General features: G+C 48.3%; 2 pseudogenes; one reads left to right on the forward strand and one right to left on the reverse strand.

The window, feature by feature from the left end:
• Positions 1-431: 431 nt before the first annotated feature.
• On the forward strand, positions 432-6,638 carry LOC119376206 (vesicle transport protein USE1-like; annotated as a pseudogene).
• Positions 6,639-7,466: 828 nt separating this feature from the next.
• Positions 7,467-25,512, reverse strand: LOC119376205 (activating signal cointegrator 1-like; annotated as a pseudogene).
• Between the last annotated feature and the right edge of the window lie 94 nt (positions 25,513-25,606).

Below are 25,606 nucleotides of genomic sequence, written 5' to 3' on the forward strand. Positions count from 1 at the left end.
ACTAATGTATATGTAGGACTTTTGAGTAACCATAGGTACAATTAAGTTGTAACGATTTCATGTAAGCTTTAATTTGGCCGTTTAAAATGCTGCGTCAGATGAGTCTACGAACTATGATATCTGCTTTTGTTGCGGAGTGGTGTATCGTACGAGTTCATAGGCTTTAACCTCGCTGATTTTTTTTCTTATTTTTGTAAATATTTCGCGTATTATCAAAAACTACGCTTGCTTAAACGTAAGAAATTTTATTCGTATTTATTGGGACAACAAACGCATAATCATTCGGTTAATGCTGCTTCCGATGCGCTTTTGGCGGCTGTCGCTCTCTTCACCGTGAAATGAAAGTGAAACCATTACAAGCTTGCCATCATCATCGTCAACTTAAGCATGATACATGATACTGATGATACGTCACGTCGTGACGTCGTCGCTGTCGTCGGCTTCCAGCATGGCGCCCGTGTCACGGCTGGAAATAAACTTCTGTAGATTGTTGGAGCGGTGCGAAGTTCTTGCTGATGAGCGAAATCCCACAGACTGGCGATTCAAGAAGGTAAAGGATTGGGCATATGAATAAGTTATGAGCATGCTCTCTAAGTGGCGGCGTACAGACTGTCCGGTTGCGTTGACATGGTCGGGCTGGAGAGCAACAGTTTGTTTCGTTCGTGCAGTCGCAGTAATTTGATTCCAGGTGTATCTTGTTATTCAACATCGTTTGCTGCAGTATATCAGCGTCGCAAATTTCGAGAGGTTAAATGTTCTCAGCTAACTTACGACGCTTCGCGTGCCTTTGTTTTCCTGGACAGGTTGGTAAGCAAATGCCCAGTTTCACGAAATACTTGCATGTAATCAAGCAGCAGCTTTGTCTGATGCACGTGTTGGTTGGTTGGTTCCTGAAGGAATGGCTCAACCCACCACAGGGGATCGGCCACGAAACGTGCGGGTGTTCGTGCATGAAATACATATATGTAAATGTACCGGTTTCGTTCTCTTTTGCGTAAAATTCTTACTTTATCTTATGCACGGCATTTTTATCAAATGGCATACTGTTTTCCTTGTTGCCTGTGCGACGTAGTCAGCAGTGTACGATGACATTTTCGAATGATGAACTCGACGGTTGCACGGCAATTCTCAAGTGAGTTAATACTCGAGGGCTTGACGCTCGGTTATAGCGAACTAACGTATGACTTAATTTCTTTTATAGTCGCCATCGACAATTACAAATCTTGTTGACCTCGAGAAAATTCACTGTGGCAACATGTTTGTTTTTCAGTATGTTCAAAGCCTTGAAGACATGTTACTAGATCTGAGGAACATAAACACATGGTAAGTGTCTCTGCTCCTCAGTTACATTTCTTTCTTCTCAACCTTGACAGGAGGGGGTTTATTTTGCAGTCAGCCAAGCAAGGATACATTGGTGCACTACACGAGCAAAGTGGACTTTCTGAAGCGCCTTATTGCTGTGGACACACAGGCAAGTATTGCAGGTTGTTTTGCGTGATTTGATTGTGAGCATTTTGTAAGACAGAGTAGCTTTGGTGGATACCGTGTGTGAGTATAATTTCCTGACAGGGTCATTTCTTTTTGCCGAATGCTGCAGCCACACATCCAGAAAAGGCTCTCGCCCATGAGCAACTCGCCTTAAAGCCTGTCCCTGATGACAAGGCCAAGGAAATCCTGCTTAAACGACAGACCAAGGCCATACGTGATGTCCGTGAGGAGCTGCTGGAATCCCGATCTTCTGTCAAGACAAATGGTGAGAACTTGATGGAAGGAGAGGCTATTGGCTGCAGCTAGTCTGTGTGCTTGTTTATATATATATATATATATATATAATATATATATATATATTATATTATATATATATATATATATATTATATATATATGCTGAAAAAATGTTGGTGAGGAATTATGTACGAGTACCTAACATTTTCGTTTGATGCACCTAACATTTTGCGTTCTGTTGCTTGTATTACAGTCCTTCACTGTACTCATTACATGGCTCTCTCTCTCTCTCTCTTTTCTTTGAACTGTTAGCAAATGACAGCAAGGGATTGCGGCAACGAGTTCCTGGTCAGGTGGTGGTGAAGACTTCGACGCTGTTCTGCGCTACCACAACTCCATGCAGGAGAAAATTGCCGAGGAGATGGTGTCCTTGGCACAGAACCTGAAGCAGAATGCAGTGCTTGCTGGACACATTGTGAAGAAGGATACAGAGGTAATGATTTTCATTTTGCAGTGCTTGGTCAACACAGTTGTACGCTTAATGCATGCTAGAGCAGCCACAAAATATTCTGTAAAGGGGTACTGACCCCTTTTTTCGAATGCGAGTTTACTCTGCCATACATATCTCCTGTATGCAGAGACAGCTCTGAGCAAGTGTGAAGCTCAGCAAGTGCTAATAAGATATTTTAATTTGATATTAAAGGCAATTTTCCATGGCGCACCTACTGACATCGGCACTAGCTTGACGTCAGGCTACAGTACAAATTCCGGTGACTTCACGCAGCAGTCTGGCTTGTTGTGATGACGTTAGGTACCGAAACTTCCAAGATGGCCGCTTGTACGTCATCAAAACTTCCAAAATGGCCGCTTGTGCGTGGAAACGTCACTATATATTGTGCGAGCACGTGACGAGAAGCTCATACCGTGTTGTGACGTCAGGGTACAGTAGGAACCGAAACTAGCTTTTAAAAACATACTGTAATTACTTTTTCAGGGCGCACTCGCGCTTATCACTACTTTTTCTAGGCTCTTGAGGGCTTGGCCTTTCATTTGACGCAGACAACTGAAAATTCGTGTCAGTACCCCTTTAAGAGTTCGGACATACCACTGAGTAAGATACATACGACAGGTACAGGCAGTAAACATCAATCTGGGCACAGGTTGCTCTGTGTACCAGAAGCACTCAAGTGCTGGAAGTATTGTAGAGTTTTAGAAAACTTCGCTGACAGGAGTCTATAGGAGATGATAATTGAGTCACTCATCTGCAGTTAGTAGAGTGTTTAAAACATGCCATCTTTACTGGTAACGTGGATAGCTGTTGATAGTTCGTGCGACTTTTCAGCATGGTATCCCATGCCTGCAATTACGCTACTACTAAGATGCTGTGGTGGATGGAGATCGCATCAATTTTGGCCACATGCTGACCCACTCTGGTGGCTTAGTAGCCATGGCATTGCACAGAGCATGCAGGTTTGATCCCGGCCGTGGTGGTTGCATTTTGAAGAGGGCGAAATGCAAGAATGCCACTCTTAAAGGGGCCCTGCAACACTTTTCCAAGTAACCATCGAATGGCTTCATTAAATGAGTTTTTGCCTCACAATTCGACCACCGCAAACATTTTTAGGATCGGTCAAGTACAAGCAGAGTTACAGAGATTTGTCACATGTGTAATTGCTTCTCTCTTCTCTCATCCCGACGAGCACGCTGGAAGCTAAGCAGGAGGGATGGCACAGGGGGAAAGAAGATAAGTCACGCATGCTCATGACCTTGAGCACTTTTATTTTTCTTTGAACGCACGGCTTTCAGTGTGATAGGTAACTATGCAGCTCACGATGCTCAAATCAGCCAATGGCCTGAAATTTAGGTATATGGCATCATTTGTACAAAGAGGAGGGAACGATTTCTAGCATACATTGAGAATGAATTGTAATTCTAGGCTGCATGCTGCGCTATAACGTTTGGCTCGCGTGTTCTCAGGAGCCTTGACTACCGATCGGCAGTTTTCTGACCATGCTGATAAAGGTACCATGCGCTAATTAATTTGAAATCCTTCACTATGGCATGCCTCACAGTCACATTGTGGTTTGGCATAATACTACTAAACCCCAGGATTTAATTTAAACCATCTGCGGTTCTGTAAAATGCATCTTGATTACAGTATACAGGCCTTCTGTCTCATCAGGATACAGCTGTCAGTGCTGAGAGTTGAAGATGCTACCTTGTGACTGGCAGTGGGTAATAATAAAATAATGTGCAGACAGGTTCTCAAACCTGGGCCAGACTGAATTTAAAGGGCCAATAAACGGCTCAGGACTTTTTTTTTACACCTCCCAAACGGGCTCGCTAATTCGTGCAGAAGGCCATGACGATCACATGATGCTCCATTTCAGAAAACAATTCCATGCCCCTTCCTGTGCCCGACCAGTCCCTTTTGCCCACGCAGCGATGTATCCTGACCAAGGGCAACATTGCGTAGTACTGACTTTGTCTATCGGTCCTTTGCACTACGAAACGGCGCCTTGGTCCTGCAGTGATACAGTTTTGCATGCAGTCAGCATTTTCAAATTCAAGAGCAGAGTCTACTGGGACAAGCGGTATCGCCAGAACGAAAACCTCCGAGATTGAGACGTCTTGCGAGTTTACCAATAGGAGAATGGTGCATGCGCCGTGGTATATTTATCTTGCCAGTGTTTCACACTCCTCGCACCACGCTGCTGACATGAGCATCATGTGGAAGAAGCCCTGCTTGGTCGTTGGCTGCGCACCCATGATGTAATCGCTGACGCTGTGTTACATTGCCAAAGTGGGCATAGTCACGACAAAGGGCTACGCCAACCCTCTCCACTGCTGAGAAGGGTGGGAAGGCCGAGTGAGAAACTGAAACCAGCCGAAGCGGGTTGTTCTGTACCCTGCAGCTTTCTTATTTACAGCATATGTTCGGAAAATTCTCGCGGCAGCACGTACATATCATACAAGTGTGCAGGTATCTCTCCATCACAAATTTTGGACAGTGAGGTTGTTTACTGGCCCTTTAAGAGTAGGCGCACCAAATGTATTGAGAGTATGGAGGAATTTTTTGTTTTGTCCTGAATAGGCTTGGCCGTCTCTTTAATTTGCTACTTGAAAAAGGGGTACCAGCGAAAACACTGAAAACACGTACACAAGAAGAAGGCGTTACACACGGACGAACGCTGGACTTTCAACTGTGCTTTATTGGAAATTGCATTGCCGCACAAGGCTTCTCACACATGCGCATTACCATCACTTCTCACGACAGGTGACACTTCAACTTATTATTTACGCTAAGTAGGCACGCTCTTTCGACGTCACTGACAAGGACGTATCGCTGACGCAATTATCTTTATGATTCACAATGTGAAATGCTTCTAAAATCTCCCGCGAATATCTTGTCTTTCCCCTGCCCAAAATGGTCGTGCGATCGAACATCGGCTTACTGGATTTGCATTTCATGCAACTGCGGCAATGAACAGCCAGATTGCTTCCCAAGTCCCCGCTCAAGGATGTATTATGTTCTTGCAGCCGCTTATTTATACACCTTCCCGTTTGCCCAATAAACTTTGCCACATGCTAGTGGAACGCAGTAAATAACACCAGTCTTGCACTCAACAAAGGGTTTCATGTGCTTGACTTGACAGGCTCTTTCCTTTTCCCATCGATGCCTATTCTCGCACACAAGCCTGCCAATTTGCATGGTGCGGAAAAAAACCACGCTGACTCCTTGCTTTCCAGCCACTTTCTTTATGTTGTGAGAAACCTTATGTATGTAAGGTATCACTTCAAAATCCTTCATTTTCCCGGTAGGCTTCCTAACTTTAAGCCCCTTCACTTTTTTCAACCCAACTTCCGCAACAGACCTAATGACCGAGAAAGGGAAACCCGCAGCCATCAACCTCTCGACCTGCTCCTTCAGGCTACAGGCCATGCGATGGGAGCAGCTCTTTTGCACCGCGTCCATGAGGCGTCCGAGCGCTACGCTCTTGACCAACTTCGACTGGTTGGATTCATATGGCATTAGTGCTTTTTTGTTCGGGGCGAAAAGATCCAGCAAACATGGTCATTGTCATGAAACATTAGTTGTAAGTCAAGAAACCTTATGGCTTTGTACGGCAATGCAATTTCCAATAAAGCACAGTTGAAAGTCCAGCGTTCGTCCGTGTGTAACGCCTTCTTCTTGTGTACGTGTTTTCAGTGTTTTCGCTGGTACCCCTTTTTCAAGTTCATAATGCACCAACTGGCCCAACAGCTAGCGCTAATGCACTTTAATTTGCTAGGTACCAACTCATACAGAAACATAGAGGCACTGTGCTTGCTTGTGCCATTGTGAAAACATTTCAAGTTAAACAAAATTGCTTGGATGTGCGTGAACCATAAGAGAACTGAATAATGCTTAATTAAGCTTGAGGATTGATTAGCAGATGCACCAAACAGTGAACACATGTTAGCTAGAAGTAGAAATAGACGTTGGAAGTTAAAATGTGGGAAAATTTGGTATATTTTTATGCTTTATCGATGCTTCCCATCAGATATTTCTGCCATGTGGAAAATTAAGATACTTAACACCAAAACTGTTGTCCAAGAAAAGGGGCCTTGTAACTTTTAGAAAACAAAGGTAGCTGGCCACCAAAATATTCTGTTGTGTACAAGTAATTTTTCAGATTCGACTTTTACAATGTTGATGTAAACTATAAACATTGCTTATCTTTCAGGCTGTTCAGAAGAGCGTGCAATCTGCAGAACAAAACTACGATCGACTACAGAATGAGCAGCGACGACTTGAGGAGCACCTACGTTCGTGTAACTGCTGGATCTGGCTTATGCTTGCGGTCGTGTTTTTTGTCTTCCTCAATATGGTTGTCTTCATGCGCGTTTTTCCAAAGCGATGAAGGTTCACACAAGTTTTTAGTATTCCCCTGTACAATAATAAAGAGTTTATTTTCCACAGTTGAAAAAAAAAAAAAAAAAAAAACTGGTCAGCTTGCCAAGATTTGAGGACAGAGCAGTTTTCTTTGCTGCATGGTGTAGCCTTGAGTCCATTTTGACTGTAACAAATAATATTTTAAGAAGTGGCATAAAACACAGGATACAAATTATGCCATAAAGTTTGGCATTGTCATTGACTATATTCATGGCTTAGACAGGAAAGGGGCACTAAATTATAGAGAGCGCCATAGGCTAGGATTAGTTTTGTACCAAATCAGTAAAATGCAGCTATAGAATAGTAGATCTTAAGAATGCACTAAATGCATGTGAACCTAGGCACTTCAAGAAGTTGAAAATTGAACGCCAACTATGAATAAAACAAAGGCGTTTCGGTTCCCCCACAGGAACCCTGCTCTTAATCTAGACATCACTACTTGTAAACTTCAGAACCATAGATTCAATTCAAGTCTCTTCATTTACAGACTACGAAAGCTGCTTTTTTTGCCTTATTATTAAAGGGGCACTGACACAAAAATATTGGTCTGGTGTTTTTTTGCTGCAAAATAGTATTGCTGGAGGCCTAGTAGTCATAACATGACACATTGCTAGCAGCAGTGCACGAGAGATAATTAGTATTTAGTCTATTACAAACTAGTCTTAAGTTTCGGTTTGGTAGAGCTCCAAGAGTGACAAGCCACCGAGTATAATTAATGCCACCTAGCATGTGCAATGTGGTAAACAAACTCAACCACATGACCACACAGAACTGTGAGACACTTTCGCGCAGCATGCATCGTCTGCTCGCATTCTTTTGCCTGGAGCATGTTCTGCGTCATCACCGTTTCAGTCATTGTCTGGTGGCAACGATTTTACTGAGGCCTACCACGTCACTGCGGGCATGGACTCGAGAGCAGCCGCCAAATAGTATTCTGCTGGCGCAAGCGCAGCCAAAGGGGTATGGAGACTATGACATCATTCCTAGCTGTGCCAGCTTGCAGCTTGGCTGCAGTGGTCGACATCGCGGAATTTGGGTGTCTTGTTCGGGAAACCTAAGGCAATGTCAATGTCACGAGATATGGCATGTAGCGCTGGACTGCACACTCAAGCTTTAATAATCATATAAATTACCTTCCAAGCTACATTCACTGTTGATATATGGTATATAATATATGCGTGTTCTTGGAAATCAATTCAATGTGCCATCTTAGCAGCAAAATTTTTTGTCGGTGCCCCGTTAACTGTCTGTAACAACAGTGATTTGAAGCAACCGTTCAAGGCACACACAGATAGAATAAAAAAGTTATTTTCGTAAATATTTTGACAATTCACGGCTCGTACACTTACAGATTTTGTGTTGCCCTTTCATTGGAAACTTTGTTTTCAGCTCTTGGGGTTCCTCACAAATGAAAACAAAAGGAGAGAAGCATTCCCCAAATGGATACTGCAATAGGCAAAAAGAAACAGCAAGATTAGAGTGTATAACCGGGCGTGTTGGTTTAACTTGTTCCAAGGCGAAAGGCGCTAAAAGACAACAGACAAAGGGATATACACACTTACAGCATGCCGTGTGTGCGTATCTCTCTGTCTTCCTCACGCCTTTCACCTGAGAACAAACAGCGAGGCTGCTTAGAAACAGCAGTAGGCTAGTTTTGTAATGTAAAACGTTTTATTACAGCCCAACTTATAACGAACACTGGTGTTTAACAACAAAGGTGGTGCAGCTTCAAAACCTGCATGGACAAGCAAATTGATCAGAGCAAAAACAGTATTCTTCACAACACTATTGAAGTAACACTTTGCATAGGGGAGCTCTTCCGCAAGCTCTGCATGGCTTTTGATGCCTGCCTGTCTGTCACCATGCCGAGTACGGCATACTCGAGCAAGTGCTCCTGTGACTTCATCCACCACTGTTGTAGCGAAGAATTACAAAATGAGTAGCCATACAATTGGTATGTTCTTCTGGCAAACTATAACCACTGACAGGCCCAGAATGTGGGAACAAGTGGCTTTCAGAAGGAACGTGTATACAGTAGAACCCCGCTGTTACGTTCCTCACTGCTGCGTTTTCCCGGCTGTTACGTCGTTTTCCGCCGGTCCCGGCATAGCTCCCATAGGATACAATGTATTGGGAACCCCGCTGTTACGTCGTAACTGTCGGACCGTTCCCGTATGATACGTCACGAAGTGCGCTCGGAGCCGACCGAGTGACTACCAAAGAGAGCCGCCATGGTGCATTTTCACGCAGCTTGGCCTCGTTTGACCGTAATATTAGCCGCATGAGAGGCGCAAGCAACAAAATCTTTCAATCGATGCAAACAAAAGCATGGCCTTCGAGATTCAAATTGCAAAGATGGCGTCTATGACGTAACTGCCCGCGAAAGCAAGGCCTTCGAGATTGGCATTTACTATTGACAAAAGCATAGCCTTTGAGATTTGTATTGTACAAACATGGCGTGTATGACGTAATTGCTTGCGAAAGCAAGGCCTTCGAGATTGGCATTCACTTCTGCCATCGCGTCGGCGTAGACTCATCATCATCGTATTTGTCGGAGAGCGGGAGGAGTTCGAGCTGGTTGGAGCTCGCAGGGTCGTGCGTGCGGTTCGCGGTCGGACTCGCCGCGCCGGTCGTGATTGCGTGTGCTTAGTTCTTTCATGCCTACAGCTGTTGGTGTTAAAAAAATCACATACGTTGATTACATTTCTGTGGATGAGGCCGTCCTAAGCTCCGCGTTTCTATCCATCGACTAGATCGCGGCTGAGCGCGCCAATTTTCGTGCTGCTCGTAAGAATTGAAATAAAATTCTGTACCACTAAATATTTTGCCGTTTTTCCTGTTTTTCGGCTCTTACTTTTCCCGTCTCTTACGTTTATTTCCTACGGTCCCTTCAAAAACAAATCCCCATCTCTTTTCTTATCCTTTCTAGCAATCTCTGCCTTTTACATCTCAACAGCAGCACACACCCACATAAGTTTGTGCACGAAGTCAGTGAAATCTTTTCAACGCCTTCTCAAACAACCTGTTTGTGCTTTGAGCAGTCTTTTCATTCCCACACTCTGAGAACTCAGCTGTTCATTTGTGGAGCGCATGACAGTGACATGCTCGTTGTTGCCGAAAAGCTGGGTTCCTCCTGTTCATGCCAGTGGCATTTGTAAGGTTAATAATGTAGCCACTCGTGTATGGTCTATGCTTCTTTTTTTTTTTTTTTTTTTGACAAGGTGTGTGCCTAAAGGCAGGCTTAAAGGGGCCCTCACCAGGTCTGAACATTTTGAGGCAATGCATACATTGGGCGTTCACGATCACGCCTGCCAAACTTTGCAACGCTGTGCGTCGCAGAAATAGGTAAATAGGAAAGACTAAAATTTGCTGTGTGGCCTGGTGAGGGGCGCTTTAAGGGTCTAAGTGAAGCCTCGAATTGCACTTGGGCTGCTATGCAGGATAAGACAACCACTGAAGGCTGACTGTAAACAACTCAATTCAGCCATCCTTGTTGCTTGCATTGCTGTCACAGATTCACAAGCTTGTCCTATAGGCAAACTTGTGAGACCATGAGCGCCAAATGTTTGCATGCTCCATAAGCTAACGCACATAATTTTAATCCACTTCAAACTTCCACCAAATTGCGCTTTTGCCATGTTACCACTTCGAAAAGGGGCACTCTGATTGCATTCAGGTGGCTCATTCTGATCGCCCACTCTGGATAAGAGTGCCAAGAGGTGAAGCTTTGTCGGAGCTGCCGGAAAATTTGGTGACGTTCTTGTCATGTGACCCCATGCTTTCTCATGGTTGCACTGTCAAGGGGGGGCTCTCGCTCCGTTCATGGGGACAACAATCGGCAGCAATTCTGGCTGCATTATAGGAAGTTCCCCTCAGCTCTCACTGCCTTCCCTCTAGCAGCTACGAAATGCAGCTGGCTGTTCATTTTGTGCATGATACCCCATGTGGATCCATAGCATCTCTAGAATTGACCACCCAGACTTGAAGGACTGCAGTGGCCATCCAAGATGCTACAAGGAATAGACTGACAGTGCTGCCCGCCTTACAGCTTTAAACGCTCTTCTATTTCAGAACATTAATGGCAATCGCTAGGACCTGAATTCAAGCATGAGTTGCAAAGAGCGCCAAAGGAGGAGTGCAATAAAACAGCATGAAAATATTTGCCCTGCTGAACACGAGGGCCAACACACAATGATATTACCAGCAACTGTGTATAAAATTGCCTAAAGCAGCAGGCACGAGAAGAAAGAAGGATCAGCTCATACACAAGACTCTCTTGCCTACACCTCAGCAGCATGCTTTGCTGCTCCATGTCATACTGTACCAATACCCTTTTTTGTTGAAATAACTGTAGCTTCACATGTGCTGTTACATGCCCGTATTATATGTTCTTTGCAGAAATGCAATAACATGCAGGAAAAATTGCAGGTTGCTACAGAGCTAGAGATCACTGAAACTCCCACAAGACAAAAAGAGGCACCTGTTCACGATAAATGTCCTGAGGCAGGCAGTCAACAAGATTGACACATCCCAAGAGGCAGCTCGTTGGGTACTCATCCGGAAATTTCACAACTTCCGTCTCTACCATAGAGAGGAGAGAAAAAAAAATGCCATTGTGAGTAAAAGATTGTGGCATTCAAGTAGACAACTTTTCCTAAAATGCCATCATGCTATGTTCGAAACAGGGACTAAAAACTATCATATTGTTAAAAAAAAATGTTTTGAAGCTAATCTAACCTAGCTGTATTGCTTCATGCAGTACTCTGTCAGATACTGTGGGAATTTTAATTGCTCGAGTGTGCAGTCGAATTCACAAATTAAGAGAACAGCCATCTTGTTTAATGCACAATGCCAGTAATCCTAGCCCCCTACAATGCCTCATTATTAGCTGCTCTATTGCGACTTATCTAGAGCATTTCCAAGTGTTTTGTACAAAGGTGATCAAACAAGGGCAACCTCAGTCAGAAATGCATTGCTTTAAAAATGAGCTTGGTCTTCGACATTGCCTTCCTTGAACACTGTTGAGCACTTAAAGCACCCATGATACCAGTTCATTTGAACTTGGTGTTACATAAAAGGCAATGAAGGACAAGTACCGTTGACAATCTTGCGATAGATGCCAACCACTTCACTAATGTCCTCCTGCGAGGGCTGTCTGCTGGCTGCATGGATCCACAGACGGCCCTGTATGTTGTGAACCAAGCACGCCCTTCGTGCCTGCAAACACAAAGATGGAAAATACAGCGGACTTGAGCATTCATTCAAATTCACAATGACAACTGATTTACATTAGAGTTATCCAAAGGTAAACAAGAAGTTGCCCGCAGCAATATAAAACCACGGTACACACCATGGTACTATCGTGAGCAATGTGAGCGGGGACATGGAAGCACTCTGCAAATTGCCTCAAACCCCAATTTGATCAGTACTCTGAAGGTGCAGCTAAAGATAAAGTGGAAAAGGCAATGCGTTTCCGCGAAAATGTTGTCACTCTCACCATGCATCTGCTTGTACGACATGCGAAATGTATGACACATATAGTGCCTGTTGTAGCACTCATGCGCAGCAAAGAGCAGTAGTACTGTCTTTTTTAATCCCATATTGCAGAAACTCGACTTTGTTTGCCATAGGCCCTGATCTACCATGGAAAGCAACCAGCTCTTGCAGTAATAAAACTAATTCGAGCTCATACACGAAGAACTAAAAAAAATAATAATTTTAGTATAGCTACACGTACACATGGTAAAATCACTGAACTGAAGAATGGCACCATACTTTTTGATTCCAGAAACTAGCAGACCGGCAAATGGTTGTTGCACAGAGAGCGCAAAGCCATCATCGGACATTTCCATGAGAGCTCGATCCTGAATGCGGGAGCTGAGGACTTGTCCACTGCTTGGAGGTGGACACCAGGCTATTGTCGCCCATGGGACGGTTACGTTTTGGTGCTCGGAGGGCCCCAGTTGGCATATACTGCATGACAAAGCAGGTCATCATGAGTTTAAGAGTTACAAAACTCTACTAGACACAATGTAATGAAGACCAGGAAAGCACAGCGGGCATTATTTGTAGTCTTCAACTAAAGTCTAGTAATTATGACATAAAGGAAATGAATTGAAGTGGATGAAAAAAACAAATTGCCGTGGCTAGGGGCCGAGCTTATGCTTTCCTTGGCTTCTATAGACTGTGTATAACAAAGAAATGGGCTCTTCAATCCATTCCCATTTTTTTAGTTGAAAACTGTACTAGAACATCCTACCCTTTCACTCTTGCAGAACACTAGCAGGATGCTAATGAACAGGATAAAAATAGGGAAGAAAGGAAAGCATGACTGCTTAAGACAGCGCTATGGGTCTGAAACGTTTCAGTGTTGCGACTCTTGAGTGCCTTCAATCTTTCAAGTGCACTTACCTCAGGGGGTGGCATGTCCAAGGCTGGATCCATAAAATGTGTGGATTCCACTTCTCTACACACACGGTCGTTGATATTCGTTTCAGCCATAGGTGCTACTAGTGACTGCAACAAGCTCTGGATGGTGCATGCTGTGGGTCCTCCTTCACCACTTGGCGGCCAGCGAAATCTAGTGTCACCTGCCACAAATGAAATTCATGTGGCTTTTAACAGAGCAACAACAGAGGGGGCTTCGAACCTTGAAGCTTCACAGTGGGCTATGAGACACACACTCCTCCCCCGATAAATTGTCAGGCAAGTTAATTCATAAAGGGCGCAAACGAATGACACACTATTATGGCATATTCTCAGCAAGGCATTGTTTGGGGGTCATAAAGAAAGAGCTTGGGCTACAAGAGATGCTGTAGTGAAGGGCTCTGGATTAATTTAAACCACATAGGGTACAAGAGTGGTTTTGCTTTTTTCCCCACATCAAAATTTGGCTGACAAAGAAAGGAATCGAACTAAAGCAGGACTTCATAGCCACTAGACCACTGTGATAATACGGAGTGATGATGCAGCAGGAATTTACTGACAACATCGCATCTTATACAATGTAAGATAGACAAATGCAAGCAAATGCATCTCATATTAGTAGCCACTACTCTGGATTGTTTGGTTAACCAACCTTCTGCTGTCTTCGCGAAGCATGCTGCTCTGCACGCAACTCTTGTTCCTTTTTACGAATCATTTCTCGTTGTTCAAGCGTCAGCCACTTGTTGTCAGAGGAGTAATAGTCGGCATTGTCATCTATGACCCGGGTACGGCGTTCCCTGCAATAATAGCCGCCACGTAAGTGTGAGAATAAGCAAATGCACCAAAAAGGTCATTTTTGGACGAATAAAGAACAAATGCCTGAACATAAGTTTTTTCTGTACAACTGAATGACACTGGGACATGTGCTACCATGATGAAATTAAATCGAAACAGCAGTGTGTGAGGCTTTCGTACACGCTGTATGAATGATATCCACAAGAAACTGCTACTCATGAGCAGCGAAGTTAAAACATTTTCACCGATTTGCATCTTGCTTTCATCTTCTCGACTGTCAATAAAATACAGAGCATGATAATGTTACTGTTTTAAACAGGCATTGTAGCTTGTTTATATTCAAAATTACAGAACTGTCACTGCATTTACTTCAAATGGTTGAATGTTTCCCTCACAGCAAATTTCACTTGAAAAGTGTGCACTTGCATAAAGTTTTCCTTTTTCTTCCTGTTTCATGTCGTAAGTGTACTGTGCATTCTCAAGTGTAAGTCCACATTTATGTTTGTTGCGTTTTCACAACAGGAAGATCGTGCAAAAGGATGGCAAGCATTTTGTGACTTGTGCCTAACAATTTAAAGAAATTTAATGCCGACCTCAAGCACAAAACACTCGGGGTGCTGCATTTTGGTAGCAGCAAAATGTTGGGCATGAAACAGGCAACACTTTGGTATTGTATGTGCACATGACATACAGTTCACATCAATCCCATAAGAAGTGCAATGACTCACGAGGTACGATCATACTCAAGAAGCCGATTCTTATGCTCAATGGCCTTGGCAAGACCCTCATCGATGGTCTGGTTCATGAGCTTGTTTCGAAGCTGGTGGCTCTTCTTTGAATCATGAGACAGGATCTCCTTTTCTTCATTAGTGCACACCTGCCAAAGGAAGGCGTGAAATTAAGAAAATGCAGAGACCATTTGCAAGCCCCATGCACCTTGCTGCACAGCTGTATGGTGCTTTGTGAAAGACTGGCAAGGGCTGTACATGGCCTCTTACAGAGGCTGCAGCTTAAGCGCCTCAGGGCCATAGAATCTTCCAGAAAAAACGCATTCCCCTTCCACATTTCTCAACACTGGACCAAAGAAGCCTCACTTTGCCTAATGAATGAATGAATAAAACACTTATTGACAGCATGGCTTATCTGCCTTGTCTAATAAAACCTTCAATAAATCTGCAATGATGCTTCTGATCAAGGTTCTGTGGCTTATTCACACCGCAGTGACTCACTTGGTTGAAAAGTGCAGTTTTGGGTTAGTCACTCGCTGCTTGATTTTCTCCAAGCTTGTGATTGAGTTGCCAAGCTGCAACAACCAGATGTGCATGACCAGATGGACGTCTGAATATTTTACGAGATCATGGCGATGCGAGCAGACGTGAGCATGGCACTAATCTGAGATAATGTTACATGTAGCTTGTTTAATAACTATTCACAATGCACAGCGCAGGGTGGACAAGATGGCGACAGTCCAGCAACAAAACAGCAAGCGACGAGTCTTCCTCTTTCATACAGCCCGCTGTTGGATCATAACCCCCTGGCGGTAGAAGCACCGTCTCGGTGCTTAATCTACACAGATACGGTCGAAGGAGGGTAATAAGGCTTGAGACGAGACACGTGAACGATGTCGCTCGTAGCTGACGATGACGTCGTTGGATCGGCTGGGATGATCTCATACGTGACGTCAGTCACTGGCGAACGACACGGTATGGTCCAGTGTACCGTGACAGCAGTTTTCAGAAAGCCCCACAGAGAGTGGTGACCCAGAGAAGCACAACAGAGGGGGAAAAGTGCCACGTCTCTATGACGACAATCATAGAGCTGTCTTGGTGCTCCTGCGAAGCTTCTAGGCGGTTATGGGCGAGGTTGGCGCGCGTGGTCGGCGCGGGCGATGGCTTCGGCGGCATATTCGGTGGCGGAGGGCAGCAAAGTGTCCAAGGGTAGCGCGGGTTCTCGTCCGTATAGGAGATAGAATGGCGAGTAGCAGCAGTGTCGTGACGCGAAGAATTATAGGCGAACGTCACATATGGCAAATGAATGTCCCAGTCTGGTGATCAGCGCGACGTATTTCGCGAGCATGCAGTTATGGTCCTGTGAGGCGCTCGTGAGACGTTCGTGTGGATGGTACGAAGTTGTAAACTTGTGCTCGTATTGCAAAGAGACCGTAGGATTTTCTTCAACGACAGCTGAGAGGAAGGTGCGGCCACGGCAGTGAGAAGTTGGCGTGGGTCCGTGCACTAAAATTATGCGTACAACAGAAAGTCCGCAACGTGTGGTAGCGCAACGTTGGAAGTGCTCGTGCGATAGCGTACCGCGTCGCGTAGTCTGTGGCGACAGCAATCCATTTATTTCCGGAGCTGAGAGTGGGAAAGGGCCAGCAGGTCAGACCGACGCGAAAAAAAGGTTCAGCGGGAACCCGATCGGCTGAAGGCAGCAAGGGAAGGGCAGACGGCTTCTTGCGGCGTGGCAGGGCTCACAAGCGGCGACATAGCGTCGAACAGAACGGGCAAGTCCAGGCCAAAAAAAACGACGACGACTACGGTCGTATGTGCGGGAAACGACCAAGTGGCCCGCCAAGGGAGCATCATGAAGTGGTGAAGGACAGTCGAACGCAGATGTGCGGTATAACGGGAAGTAAGTCGGAGCAGAGTGGATCGAGGTTGCGCGCGGTATAGGATCGTCTTTGACGAGATACATTCGTAGAACGCGTACGCGGTGCTGACTCAAGTTGGTCAATGATGGCCAGGCCACCCCGAGCGATCCCTGTGTCTGCCCCCATCCTTACGCCGAAGTCGTCGCCAGACCACAGGCCTACCAGGCGAGTGTGCCGGCTGCGTACGCCGACGTCATTCCTAGGCCACGACTGCAGCCCACCATGCAGTCCTATCAGCCGCCGCCCCGTCCACCGCGTCTTGGGCCATGGATGGGACCCACCCCGGCGAACCGATGGCGCACTTCCGACAACCGCCCCATCTGCTTTGCGTGCGGTTGCGCCGGTCACGTCGCCCGCTATTGCAATCGCGTGCAGTCGCCTCCAGTCGCCTCAACCATGCCAAGCCAGTCGAGCCGCCCGTATTACGATTCACCGCAGCCTATGTCACCGCCGTCTCGCCCAGCGCCCTCTACCCGCCGTTCACCGTCACCACGACGCCGCTCACTGTCCCCGATGCGGCCACGTCTGGTCCCACGCGACCAGGAAAACTAGTCGTCGCAGTCCACGAGGCAAGGGCTGCGACGCGATCGAACTGCGAAAGCCCTCAGCGAAGCCCATCGAACGTGATAGACGTGTTTGTAGACGGTGTTCGTGCATCTGCCCTTATCGACACTGGAGCCGCTGTATCCGTTATGGACGCAAAGCTTAGCCGAATACTGCGCAAAGTGACGACGCCACTTTCCGGGCTCTCCCTCCGTACAGCCAGCGCCCAACGTATTCACCCTACAGCGGTGTGCACAGCCCGCGTCATGATTAAGGACGCTATGTACGCCATCGAACTGATCATAATTCCTGCCTGCTCTCACGACGTCATCCTCGGATGGGATTTTCTCTCACGCCACGACGCCATCATTCATTGCGCACCAGCCGAAATAGAGCTGTCACCATTCTGTAATTTGACGCCGGAAGACAGTCCATCGGCTGCGAGCAAGGTACTCGTTAAAGACGACATCAAATTGCCTGCAAACTCGTCCACGGCGGTGTCCGTCTACTGCGCCAGTCTATCCGACACCGTTGCACTCCTCTCGCCATATGACCGTATTTGCACGAGGAAAGGCTTGCTGGTGCCTTTCGCGACCGTTCAAATCACTCAGGGAAGCACCTCTATTTTTGTAATCAACCCCTCCCCGTACAGTGTTACGTTGGTGCGAGGGGAATGTCTCGGCAGCGTGGAACCCCTCGAAGACGCACAAGTTATGGACGAACCCGATGACACGCACGGCCGCAGTTCCAGTACGCTCAGTGCTGTTTCGATGTCTGGTTCATCACCCGCTGACGTGTTTGGTTCCACCATAGCTGACAACCTTACGCAGGTCCAGCGTTCCCAACTTCTGGACCTGTTGGAAGAATTTCGCTCTTCTTTCGATGTCGCTCAAACGTCACTCGGTCGCACGTCGGCCGTTACGCACGGCATCGATACTGGCGCCCACCTGCCACTGCGGCAACGTCCATATCGCGTATCTCCCACAGAACGCCGTGTAATCACCGAGCAAGTCGACGACATGCTTCGACGCGATGTTATTCGACCCTCCAACAGCCCCTGGGCGTCTCCTGTCGTTCTTGTTGCGAAGAAGGACGGTTCTGTGCGTTTCTGTGTCGACTACAGACGACTCAACAAGATCACTCGTAAGGACGTGTATCCACTGCCGCGAATAGACGATGCGATTGACAGCCTGCAAGGCGCCGAATTCTTTTCATCCCTCGATTTGCGCTCAGGCTACTGGCAAGTACCTATGGCTGACGACGCTCGACCGAAGACCGCCTTTGTCACGCCCGACGGCCTGTACGAATTCAACGTCATGCCGTTTGGGCTGTGTAATGCGCCCGCCACCTTTGAGCGCATGATGGATACCGTTCTGCGCAACCTGAAATGGCACACGTGCTTGTGCTACCTCGACGACGTCGTCGTTTTTGCTCCGGACTTTTCCACCCATCTTCAACGCCTACGGCATGTTTTGACGCGTTTGAGCGACGCCGGTCTGCAACTGAATCTAAAGAAGTGCCGATTTGCAGCACGGCAGCTGACAATCCTCGGCTACGTCGTGTCCAAGGACGGAATTCTCCCCGATCCAGGCAAACTTCGCGCCGTGACCGAGTTCCCGAAACCTACGTCCGTCAAAGAATTGCGCAGTTTCGTAGGACTGTGTTCCTACTTTCGGCGCTTCATTCGAAATTTCGCGACTATCATATCGCCTCTGACGAAGCTCCTCGGAAGTAACGGGTCCCTCCATTCATGGTCGTCCGAGTGCGACGACGATTTCTACAAGCTCCGCCGTTTGTTGACGTCGCCTCCCATACTACGCCACTACGACCTACGGCTCCTACAGAGGTACACACAGACGCTAGCGGTGTTGGCCTTGGCGCTGTCCTTGCGCAGCGCAAACCAGGGTTCCCTGAAATGTCGTGGCATACTGACACAGCAGTCGTCTTACCAAGCCGAGACAAATTACACCGTCACCGAAAAGGAATGCCTGGCCATCATCTGGGCCCTTACGAAATTCCGACCTTATTTGTATGGTCGCCCATTCGATGTGATCACCGACCATCATGCACTATGCTGGTTGTCGTCACTGAAGGATCCCTCAGGTCGCCTCGCCCGCTGGGCACTTCGCCTGCAGGACTACGATATCCGCGTGCTGTACCGCAATGGACGCCAGCATGCTGACGCCGACGCACTCTCGCGCTCCCCCTTGCCTGACGACAATACCCATAGCTCAGTGTCTCACAATGCCGTTTCTTCTATCGACATTCAGACCATCGCTACTGAACAGCGCAAGGATCACTGGATCGCCTCATTGATAGACTTGCTGACTGATCCATCGGCAACACCATCCACTCGCGCGTTGCGTCGTCAAGCCCACAATTTCGCCGTTCGCGACGACCTCCTCCACCGACGCAATTACGGCGACGGCCGCCAGTGGCTACTCGTAATACCCCGCAGTCTGCGTTCCGACATATGCGAATCGTTCCACTCTGATCCGCAGTGCGCACACTCTGGGGTATCGAAAACCTACCACCGCATTCGCCAACGGTACTTTTGGCGAGGGATGTACCGCTACGTACAGAAGTTCGTTCGCTCCTGCATTGATTGTCAGCGCCGCAAAACATCAACGCACCTGTCGCCGGCAGTTCTGCAACCTCTGCCTTGCCCTGACCGGCCGTTCGGGCGCGTTGGCATAGACTTGTAGGACCACTTCCTCTAACGTCGGCTGGTAACCGCTGGGCCATCGTCGCTGTTGACCACCTTACGCGATACGCCGAAACTGCCGCCCTCCCAGCGGCTACAGCGCGCGATGTTGCTTCCTTCCTGCTTCACCGATTCATGCTGCGTCACGGTCCACCCCAGGAGCTGCTCAGCGATCGAGGTCGTGTCTTCTTGTCGGAAGTCGTCGAAGCCATCCTGAAAGAGTGCAACGTTGTTCACCGGAAAACTACTGCTTACCACCCGCAGACGAATGGCCTCACCGAACGCTTTAACCGCACGCTCGGCGACATGCTCTCGATGTACGTCGCCGCCGATCACACCAATTGGGATGCCATTCTGCCTTTCGTCACCTACGCCTATAATACCGCCCCTCAGAGCACTACTGGTTTCTCCCCTTTTTCTTATTGTACGGCAGACACCCGCGCACAATCGACACAATCCTTCCATACAAGCCGGATCCGTCTGAGTGTGCGCCTATTTCTGCCACAGCCAGACTTGCTGAGGAGTGTCGGGAGCTTGCCAAGACGTTTACTACGCATGACCAAGAGCGGCAAAAGAGCATTCGCGGTGACACCACCACTTCTTCGCCCACGTTCAGCCCTGGAGCACTCGTATGGCTCTCAGTCCCTACCACTGCACTGGCCTCTCTTCCAAACTGCTGCCCAAGTACGACGGCCCCTACCGTGTCGTCGAACGCACATCCCCGGTCAACTACCTGATCGAGCCCATTGAACCATCTTCGGACATGCGCCGTCGAGGGTGCGACATGTCAACGTCGAGCGCCTGAAGCCCTATCATGACCCGCTCATAGTGACAAGCAGTTAGGTCGCCAGGCGGCTCCCTTTTTCGTACCCGGGGTAATTGTAGCGAAGCGTTGTTAGTCTGTAATGGGTCGCCCTCTCGAGCGCTTTCTAGTGGGTCGTCCCCTTCGGCTCCGCTCCTCACGCTCAGAGTCCGCGCTCTGTCTTGACTGTCGCCGTTGTGCTTCGTCGACTAGTGCTGTCAATAAACGCCTTTATAGCTCGTAAAGATGCATCCCGGCGTTGCTCTTCGCCAATTTTGAGCAGCTGCGACACAGAAAAAACGTCTGCGATGGTGTCAGTATCGTCTGCTTCCTCCACAGGGTAGCGGGATAAACAATCCGCATCCTGATGCAATCGCCCTGTTTATACGTCACAGAGAACGTGTATTCTTGCAGGCGTAGCGCCCAGCGAGCAAGTCGTCTGTGGGATCCTTGAGTGAGGCTAGCCAGCAGAGCGCGTGATGATCGGTGACGACACGGAATGGGCGCCCGTATAAGTATGGACGAAACTTTGCGACTGCCACACAAGAGCGAGGCACTCGTGCTCTGTGATTGAATAGTTGCGCTCTGCGGAAGATAGCAGTCGGCTGGCATAGGCTATAACACAGTCGTATCCACGTTGGTGTTGCAGTAACATTGCTCCTATGCCGTGCCCACTGGCGTCAGTGCGGACCTTGGTTGAAGCTGATGGGTCAAAGTGGGCCAAGACTGGCGGAGTGGTAAGCAGGGTCGTAAGTTGAGAAAAGGATGAGGCTTGATCAGGGCCCCAGTAAAAAGGGGCGTCTTCTTCAAGAGGTCGGTGAGGGGCGTGCAATGGTCGCAAAGTCCTTAACAAAGCGTCGGAATAGGAGCACAGCCCCACAAAACTTCGAACATCCTTTGGGGACCTCGGAACAGGAAAGTTGGTAACGGCGCGAATTTTCTCAGGATCTGGGCGCACGCCTGTGGCATCGACGAGGTGGCCAAGCACGGTGATTTGACGACGAGCAAAGTGGCATTTGGAGGAGTTCAATTGAAGTCCGGCTCTACGGAAACGTCAAGAATTGCCTCTAAACGATCGAGATGCAAGTCGAATGTGGGTGAAAAAACAATAACGTCGTCGAGATAACACAAGGGTGGACCATTTGAACCCTTGGAGCAATGAGTCCATCATTCTTTCGAAGGTGGCCGGCGCATTACAGAGACCGAAGGGCATCACCTTGAACTGATAAAGACCGTCAGGAGTGACGAATGCGGTCTTCTCGCGGTCCATCTCATCGACGGCTATCTGCCAGTAGCCAGACCGAAGGTCGATAGTTGAAAAATAAGTAGCACCATATAGGCAGTCTAGGGTGTCGTCGATGCGGGGCAAAGGATAAACATCTTTTTTTGTAATCTTGTTGAGGTGCCGATAATCGACACAAAAGCGCCATGTGCCATCCTTCTTTTTGACAAGGACGACGGGAGAAGCCCAGGGGCTGCACGAGGGCTCGATAATGTCTTTCGTGAGCATCTTCTGGACTTCCTGCTGTATTACTGTACGCTCCGACGCGGAAACACGATAGGGACGCCTGTGAATTGGATTGGCATCGCCAGTGTTGATGCGATGCGTAACGATGGTCGTTTGGCTTAAGGATGTACTGGCAAAATCAAAAATGTCGCGATAGCGCTCCAGAACGTGGTAGAGAGCTTCAGCTTGATCAGACGTGAGGTCCGATGAAACCATCCGTTTAATGTCGACGCCCGAGGAAGGTGATGAAGTTGAACCACGGGCTGAGCTGCAGCAATCATCCACTCTGAAGGGCTCGACATGGTGGTCCTGAAGAGCGGTAATTTGGGCCAGAGAGATACCCTGGGGGAGAACCTGTGCCGTCAGTGCGAAATTGACAAGGGGAAGGCAAGTGCGGTTTCCCGTAATTGTGAGAATCGTGTGTGGAACAGCGACACCACGCGTAAGCATCACGGCGGAAGCGGTGCAACCATGTAATCGCCGTCAGGTACAGGTGGGGTGGAGGATAAGTCGACGTGTGTAACGGAGTTAGGCGGGAGGCGTATGAAATCGGTGCAGCTGAGACGACTTTGAGGTGGGTCGGTCGGATCGGAAAGGAGAGGCAAATCAAGGTGAAGAGAGCCGGCTGAACAGTCTATGAGGGCAGAGTGAGTGGCTAGAAAATCCATACCGAGAATGAGTTCATGAGGGCAATGTTCGATAACGGCAAAGAGAACGACAGTGCTTCTACTAGTGACCCGGGCAGAGCACATGCCAATAATAGCGGCAGTTCCCCGTCGGCGACTCGTACGGCTCGGTTTAGGGCGGGCGTGACAACTTTCTTAAGTCGGCGGCCAAGAGCAGCACTCATAATGGACACATGCGCCCCAGTATCTATTAACGCGCTCACAGGAACATTGTCCACGTAACGTCCAAAAGATTCCGGTTGTTGCTAACGTTAAACGAGGATTTCTTGCGGAGGTCGTCGATGCAGCTCCACCTCCAGAAGCTGCACTGCCTAGTTTTCCGGTCGGAGGCGCTGCGAATAGGTCGGAGAGGCAGCACGGCGAGATTGACGGCGAGCAGGGATGGTGAGCGGTCGTAGCGAGGTCTGGTCAGAGGTGCGGCAGGAGCAGAGAATGTGGTCGGCATAGAAGAAGCAGCGCTGAGGACGATTGACAGAACTGGCCTGGTTTGGAGACCCATGGTGTGCCGGTGGAGCCCAGTGGTTGCTGCAATAGCGAGCGATATGACCAACGCGTCGGCAGTTAAAACAGATGGGCTTGTCGTCAAAGGTACGCCATTCGGACGGGTTGCGTTGTCGAGAATAGGTGGAAGCAAGTCGAGGAGCGGACGGCCGACGATAAAAAGGCTCAGCAGAGTACACAGGTGGAGCAGGATTTAGGCCGAAGTTCGATAATTCTTGACGGACGACGGCTTGGATCAAGGAAACCGTTGTCGGGGAAGGGTCAGGCGTTGAGAATGGAGTGACCACCGGTTGCGCTGCCTCAACTTCTCGACGAATGATGCGGGTGAGGTTGTCACATTGAGGGGCCTGGCGGAAGGCGTCATCACAAGAGGAAGTAGGCGCTGTGTTCGGAAGAGTCGCGTGATGCTTTGAGGTACGCGGCGGGCTTTAGCCTGTTCTAGACGGCGGCACTCTTTAAGGATCGTGTCGATGCTCGCGATGTTGTTAAAAACCAGCAGATGGAAGGCGTCGTCGGCAATACCTTTCAGGACGTGATTAACTTTCTCGTCTTCCGACATGCGCTGGTCGGCCTTGCTACAAAGAGCCAGGACGTCAAGAATATAGGAAACGTAGGACTCAGTTGAAGTCTGGGCACGCGTGGCGAGAGCCTTCTTTGCAGCGAGCTGACGGCCAGATGAATCGCCGAAAAGATCGCGGATCTTCTCTTTGAAGAGATCCCAGCTCGTTATTTCTTCTTCGTGGGTTTCAAACCATGTCCGCGGAGTGCCGTCGAGGTAGAAAAGAACGTTAGCGAGCATGAGTGTGCGATCCCAGCGGTGCGTAGCACTGACGCGCTCGTACCGGTTCAGCCAGGCGTCAACGTCGGTAGTACCATCTCCGGAGAAAGTGCCTGGATCCCGGGGAGGCGAGAATGTGACGTAGGTTGTGGCTGGGGCTGAAGGGGTCGGCGGTGATGAAGCTCCGGGAGGCGAAGTCGGTGAGGGGTCGCCGGTGTTGCGACCGCTGCGCGTTTCCATGGAGGTACGGGAATCGTCCACCTCCACCAATAATGTTACAGGTAGCTTGTTTAATAACTATTCACAATGCACAGCGCAGGGTGGACAAGATGGCGACAGTCCAGCAACAACCAGCAAGCGACGTCGTCTTCCTCTTTCATACAGCCACGCTGTCTGGTATCAATATTTCAATGTAGCGATTGGTAGGTCACACTAGCTGGTGCTCACACTGGCTAGCATGACATCAGTCATGCAATCTCTACCAATCGCCACAGTGTGAATAAGCCTTTGATTACAATGCTTGGCTTTTCTTTCTTTCTTTTTAGATATGAGGAATCGTGATTGAAATGGTCAGCACGCCTTGTTGTATGTATACATACGCATATATACGTGTGTTTCACGTTTGTATGTTTGTCAGGTACATTATAATCCTGGAGAAAGAGCCCCTAGCGGCTATCACTAGTCAAACTGTGGCCATCACGTAACGGGTGGGTGGCTTACCAAATTGCCGCAGGTGAAGCATGGGCCCGACCCCTCCTGTCGGCAGACGATGCGGCCGCAGCGGAGGCAGTTGTTGATGAGCGCGTGCCGGTGGGCCTGACACTCGCACGGATGGCGGCCTGGAAGCAACACGACGTCGCGCGCCCGTCCTTCCTGGCTGTACAAGTTGACGAAACGCTGCTTGCGTCGCGTCGCGTTCTGCGTCATGGCAATGTTCGAACGCTCCTCTTCGGGACCGCCCTGTTGTTCCGGTCCCTGGTTGCTGCTCATGCTTGACTCCAAACGCTCCAGAGTTTCTTGCGCTGGCTGCAATGCGGACAACAAGCCTCGATAAATGAAGCAATGTATACAATTATACCTATAGGTACACGTCCAATAAGCTCGTATGCTTTTAAAACAACGCGCTGACCTCTTGCTTCGAACTTGAGCCCTTCTTTTTGAAGACTTTGATTTTGTGGCTGGACATAATCCTGCAGTTCTGCTTTCTTGTACACTTTCATGGGAGCGTCACCATCTGCGAAAGAAATGATGCGTGAACGGAATGCGCTGTAACGAAATCATCAGAAGCTCTCCTAAAAGTTTTGAAAACGATGCAGAAACCACATAAGTGTCGGTGGTTCAAGCGGGTTACATGACACGCTGCTTACCTTGACTAGCGCGACTCATGGTGTGGCAGTTCGTCGTCTTCGATGGTTTCGATGTTCACACGCGGCTGCAAATAACCGCCTGCAGATCTCGTTCACTGCCACTAAAGCAGAGCTACACGGCTTGAATGTACGCGAATATTTACAGACGCTTACCTAAAGCACATGAAGACAGAATAAGTGAATAAAC

Source organism: Rhipicephalus sanguineus, unplaced genomic scaffold (genome assembly GCF_013339695.2).
Source record: "Rhipicephalus sanguineus isolate Rsan-2018 unplaced genomic scaffold, BIME_Rsan_1.4 Seq11288, whole genome shotgun sequence".
Classification (NCBI taxonomy): domain Eukaryota; kingdom Metazoa; phylum Arthropoda; class Arachnida; order Ixodida; family Ixodidae; genus Rhipicephalus; species Rhipicephalus sanguineus.